The sequence below is a fragment of the Mus musculus genome, chromosome 10, assembly GCF_000001635.26.
Source record: "Mus musculus strain C57BL/6J chromosome 10, GRCm38.p6 C57BL/6J".
Lineage (NCBI taxonomy): Eukaryota > Metazoa > Chordata > Mammalia > Rodentia > Muridae > Mus > Mus musculus.
Window position 1 is genome coordinate 82248415 of NC_000076.6, and position 6000 is coordinate 82254414.

Here is a 6000-nt window from a genome sequence, read left to right on the forward strand (position 1 = left end):
GTTTATCAGGTTTAGGAGTTCTCTGGTGGAATTTTTGTGGTCACTTAAGTATACTATCATATCATCTGCAAATAGTGATATATTGACTTCTTCCTTTCCAATTTGTATCCCCTTGATCTCCTTTTGTTGTCAAATTGCTCTGGCTAGGACTTAAATTACAATGTTGAATAGGTATGGAGAGAGCAGACAGCCTTGTCTAGTCCCTGATTTTAGTAGGAATGCTTCCAGTTTCTCACCATTTACTTTGATGTTGGCTACTGGTTTGCTGTAGATTGCTTTTATCATGTCTATGTATGGGCCTTTAATTCCTGATCTTTCCAAGACTTTTATCATGAAGGAATGTTGAATTTTGTCAAATGCTTTCTCTGCATCTAACGAGATGATCATCTGGCTTTTTTTCCTTTGAGTTTGTTTATGTAGTGGATTAAGTTAATGGATTTTCCTATATCTAATCATCCCTGCATCCCTGGGATGAAGCCTACTTGGTCAGGATGGATGATTGTTTTAATGTGTTCTTGGATTCGGTTAGCAAGAATTTAATTGAGGATTTTTGCATCGATATTCATAAGGGAAATTGGTTTGAAGTTCTCTATCTTTGTTGGGTCTTTCTGTGGTTTAGGTATCAGAGTAATTGTGGCTTCATAGACCGAATTTGGTAGAGTACCTTCTGCTTCTACTTTGTGGAATAGTTTGTGCAGAACTGGAATTAGATCTTCTTTGAAGGTCTGATAGAACTCTGCACTAAACCTATCTGGTCCTGGATTTAACTTTGCTATTTGGTATCTGTCTAGAAATTTGTCCATTTCATCCAGGTTTTCTAGTTTTGTTGAGTATTGGCTTTTGTAGAAGGATCTGATGGTGTTTTGGATTTTCACAGGATTTGTTATGTTTCCCTTTTCATTTCTGATTTTGTTAATTATGGTACTATCCCTGTGCCCTCTAGTGAGTCTGGTTAAGGGTTTATCTATCTTGTTTATTTTTCTCAAAGAACCAGTTCCTGGTTTGGTTGATGCTTTGAATAGTTATTCTTGTTTCCATTTGGTTGACTTCAGCCCTGAGTTTGATTATTTCCTGCCCTCTACTCCTCTTGGTGAATTTGCTTCCTTTTGTTTAGGTGGGCTGTCAAGTTGCTAGTGTATATTCTCTCCAGTTTCTTTTGGAGGCACTCAGAGCTATGAGTTTTCCTCTTAGAAATGCTTTCATTGTGTCCCATAAGTTTGGGTATGTTGTGGCTTCATTTTCATTAAACTCTAAAAAGTCTTTAATTTCTTTCTTTATTCCTTCCTTGACAAGGTATCATTGAGAAGAGTGTTGTTCAGTTTCCACGTGAATGTTGGCTTTCTCTTATTTATGTTGTTATTGAAGATCAGCTTCAGTCCATGGTGATCTGATAGGATGCATGGGACAATTTCAATATTTTTGTATCTGTTGAGGCCTGTTTTGTGACCAATTATATGGTCAATTTTGGAGAAGGTACCATGAGGTGCTGAGAATAAGGTATATCCTTTTGTTTTAGGATAAAATGTTCTGTAGATATCTGTTAAATCCATTTGTTTCATAACTTCTGTTAGTTTCACTGTATCCCTGTTTAGTTTCTGTTTCCACGGTCTGTCCATTGAAGAAAGTGGTTTGTTGAAGTCTCCCACTATTATTGTGTGAGGTGCAATGTGTGCTTTCAGCTTTACTAAAGTTTCTTTAATGAATGTGGCTGCCCTTGCATTTGGAGCATAGATATTCAGAATTGAGAGATCCTCTTGGAGGATTTTAACTTTGATGAGTATGAAGTGTCCCTCCTTGTCTTTTTTGATAACTTTGGGTTGGAAGTCGATTTTATTCGATATTAGAATGGCTATTCCAGCTTGTTTCTTCAAACCATTTGCTTGGAAAATTGTTTTCCAGCCTTTCACTCTGAGGTAGTGTCTGTCTTTTTCCCTGAGATGGGTTTCCTGTAAGCAGCAAAATGTTGGGTCCTGTTTGTGTAGCTAGTCTGCGAGTCTATATCTTTTTATTGGGGAATTGAGTCCATTGATATTAAGAGATATTAAGGAAAAGTAATTGTTGCTTCATATTATTTTTGTTGTTAGAGTTGGCATTCTGTTCTTGTGGCTATCTTCTTTTTGGTTTGTTGAAGGATTACTTTCTTGCTTTTTCTAGGGTGTGGTTTCTGTCCTTGTATTTTTTTTTCTGTTATTACCCTTTGAAGGTTTGGATTCGTGGAAAGATAATGTGTGAATTTGGTTTTGTCATGGAATACTTTGGTTTCTCCATCTATGGTCATTGAGAGTTTGGCTGGGTATAGTAGCCTGGGCTGGCATTTGTGTTCTCTTAGTGTCTGTATAACCTCTGTCCAGGATCTTCTGGCTTTCATAGTCTCTGGTGAAAAGTCTGGTATAATTCTAATAGGCCTGCCTTTATATGTTACTTGACCTTTTTCCCTTACTGCTTTAATATTCTATCTTTATTTAGTGCATTTGTTGTTCTGATTATTATATGTCCAGAGGAATTTCTTTTCTGGTCCAGTCTATTTGGAGTTCTGTTGGCTTCTTGTATGTTCCTGGCCATCTCTTTCTTTAGGTTTGAGAACTTTTCTTCTATAATTTTGTTGAAGATATTTGCTGGCCCTGTAAGTTGAAAATCTTCATTTTCATCTACTCCTATTATCTGTAGGTTTGGTCTTATCATTGTGCCCTGGATTTCCTGGATGTTTTGAGTTAGGATCTTTTTGCATTTTGCATTTTCTTTGATTGTTGTGCCGATGTTCTCTATGGAATCTTCTGCACCTGAGATTCTCTCTTCCATCTCTTGTATTCTGTTGCTGATGCTGGCATCTATGGTTCTAGATTTCTTTCCTAGGGTTTCTATCTCCAGCGTTGCCTCACTTTGGGTTTTCTTTATTGTGTCTACTTAACTTTTTAGGTCTAGTATGGTTTTGTTCATTTCCATCACCTGTTTGGATGTTCTTTCCTGTTTTTCTTTAAGGACTTCTACCTGTTTGTTTGTGTTTTCCTGTTTTTCTTTAAGGACTTGTAACACTTTGGCAGTGTTCTCCTGTATTTCTTTAAGTGAGTTATTAAAGTCCTTCTTGATGTCCTCTACCATCATCATGAGATATGCTTTTAAACCCGGGTCTAGCTTTTCGGGTGTGTTGGGGTGCCCAGGACTGGGTGAGGTGGGAGTGCTGTGTTCTGATGATGGTGAGTGGTCTTGGTTTCTGTTAGTAAGATTCTTACATTTGCCTTTTGCTATCTGGTAATCTCTGGAGTTAGTTGTTATAGTTGTCTCTGGTTAGAGCTTGTTCCTCTCGTGATTCTGTTAGCCTCTATCAGCAGATCTGGGAGACTAGCTCTCTCCTGAGTTTCAGTGGTCTGAGCACTCTCTGCAGGCAAGCTCTCCTCTTTCAGGGAAGGTGCACAGATATCTGGTGTTCGGACCTGCCTCCTGGCAGAAGATCACAACCTGAAACAGGGCCTGCCTGTCCCAGAAGCTGTTAGCTTCTGTAATCCACACTTTCACCTGTGCAGACTAGTCTCAAAGGGATCCGGGAACCAAGCTGGCTTCCCCACGTGCTCTGGGAAAGCCCTCCCGGTCGGGGAGGACACCTGTCCTCTGGCAGGGAAGGTGCCCCGATGTCTGGAGCCCAAAACGGGGTCTGCCTCAGAAGCTATCCTCTAGGGACCTTGGGGTGTCCTCCAACTCCTTGCCCAGGTGACCAGGTGCTGGCACCGACCTGAAGGGACTGTGACCCTCTTGGGCCAGGTTTACTGCTTCCCTGATGCTGTCTCAGGTCCTGCACAATTGGAATGGAACAGAAGATGTGTTCTACTCACTGGTGGTCCTAAGATCATGTGGAAAGTCCTCTAGGGACCTTGGGGAGGGGGGCGTCCAACGACTGCGCCCAAGGTGCTTCCCTAATTCTGTCTCAGGTCCTGCACAATTGGAATCAGAAGATGTGTTCCACTCACCGGTGGTCCTAAGATCATGTGGAGAGTCCTCTAGGGACCTTGGGGGGGGGGGTTGTCTGGCGACTCTGCGCCCAAGGTGCTTCAGGGCCTGTCTCAGGTCCTGCATGATTGTGGCTTCATTTTTATTAAACTCTAAAAAGTCTTTAATTTCTTTCTTTACCAAGTTACCATTGAGTAGAGTGTTGTTCAGCTTCCACATTTATGTAGGCTTTCTATTTTTTATGTTGTTATTTAAGACCAGCCTTAGTCTGTGTGATCTGATAGGATGCATGGGATTATTTCAACATTATTGTATCTGTTAAGGCCTGTTTTGTGACAGAATGTATGGTCAGTTTTGGATAAGGTACCATGAGGTGCTGAGAAGAAGATATATCCTTTTGTTTTAGGATAAAATGTTCTACATATATCTGTGTTAAGTTCATTTGTTTCATATCTTCATAATGTTAAATCCATTTGTTTCATATTAGTTTCACTGTGTCTCTGTTAGGACTCTGTTTCCAGGATCTATCCATTGATGAGAGTGGGATATTGAAGTCTCCCAGTATTATTGTGTGTGGTGCAATGTGTGCTTTGAGCTTTACTAAAGTTTCTTTTGAATGTGGATGCCCTTGCATTTGGAACATAGATGTTCAGAATTGAGAGTTCATCTTGGTAGATTTTACCTTTGATGAGTATGAAGTGTCCCTCCTTGTCTTCTTCAATAACTTTAGCTTGAAAGTTGATTTTATTCGATATTAGAATGGCTACTCCAGCTTGTTTCTTCAGACCATTTGCTTGGAAAATTGTTTTCCAGCCTTTCACTCTGAGGTAGTCCCTGTTTTTGTCCCTGAGGTGGGTTTCCTGTATGCAGCAAAATGTTATGTCCTGTTTATGTAGCCAGTCTGTTAGTCTATGTCTTTTTATTGGGGAATTGAGTCCATTGATATTAAGAGATAATGAAGAAAAGTAATTTTTGCTTCCTGTTATTTTTGTTGTTTAGAGTTGGGATTCTGTTCTTGTGGCTATATTTTTTTTCGGTTTGTTGAAAGATTAATTTCTTGCATTTTCTAGGACATAGTTTCCCTAATTGTGTTGGAGTTTTCCCTTTATCATCCTTTGAAGGACTGGCTGTAAAGATATTGTATAAATTTTGTTTTGTCATGGAATACTTTGGTTTCTCCATCTATGGTAATTGAGAGTTTTGCTAGGTATAGTAGCCAGGGCTGGCATTTGTGTCCTCCTAGGGTCTGTATGACATCTTCCCAGGATCTTCTGGCTTTTATAGTCTCCAGTGAGAAGTCTGTTGTAATTCTAATAGGTCTGCCTTTATATGTTACTTGACCTTTTCCTTTATTGCTTTTAATATTCTTTGTTAAGTGCATTTGGTGTTTTGATTATTATATGTTGGAGGAATTTATTTTCTGGTACATTCTATTTGAAGTTCTGCAGACTTCTTGTATGTTCATGGGCATCTCTTTCTATAGGTTAGGGAAGTTATCTTCTATAATTTTGTTGAAGATATTTACTGGCCCTTTAAGGTGAAAATCTATTCTTACCTATATCTATTATCCTTAGGCTTATTCTTCTCATTGTGTCCTGGATTTCCTGGATGTTTTGAGTTAGGATTTTTTTGCATTTTTCATTTTCTTTGATTGTTGTGTCCATGTTTTCTATGGAATCTTCTGCACCTGAGATTCTCTCTTCTATCTCTTGTATTCTGTTGGTGATGCTTGAATCTATGGCTCCAGATTTCCTTCCTAGGATTTCTATCTCTAGAGTTGTCTCCCTTTGTGTTGTCTTTGTTTCTACTTCCATTTTTAGATCCTGGATGGTTTCATTCAACTCTTTCAACTGTTTAGGTTTTTTTTTTTTTCATGTAATTCTTTAAGGGATTTTTGTGTTTCCTTTTTAAGGGCTTCTACCTGTTTACCTGTGTTCTCCTGTATTTCTTTCAGGGAGTTATTAATGCCCTTTAAAAAATCCTCTACCAGCATCATGAGATGTGATTTTGAATCCAAATATTGCTCTTCCGGTGTGTTGGGGTATCCAGGACTCGCTG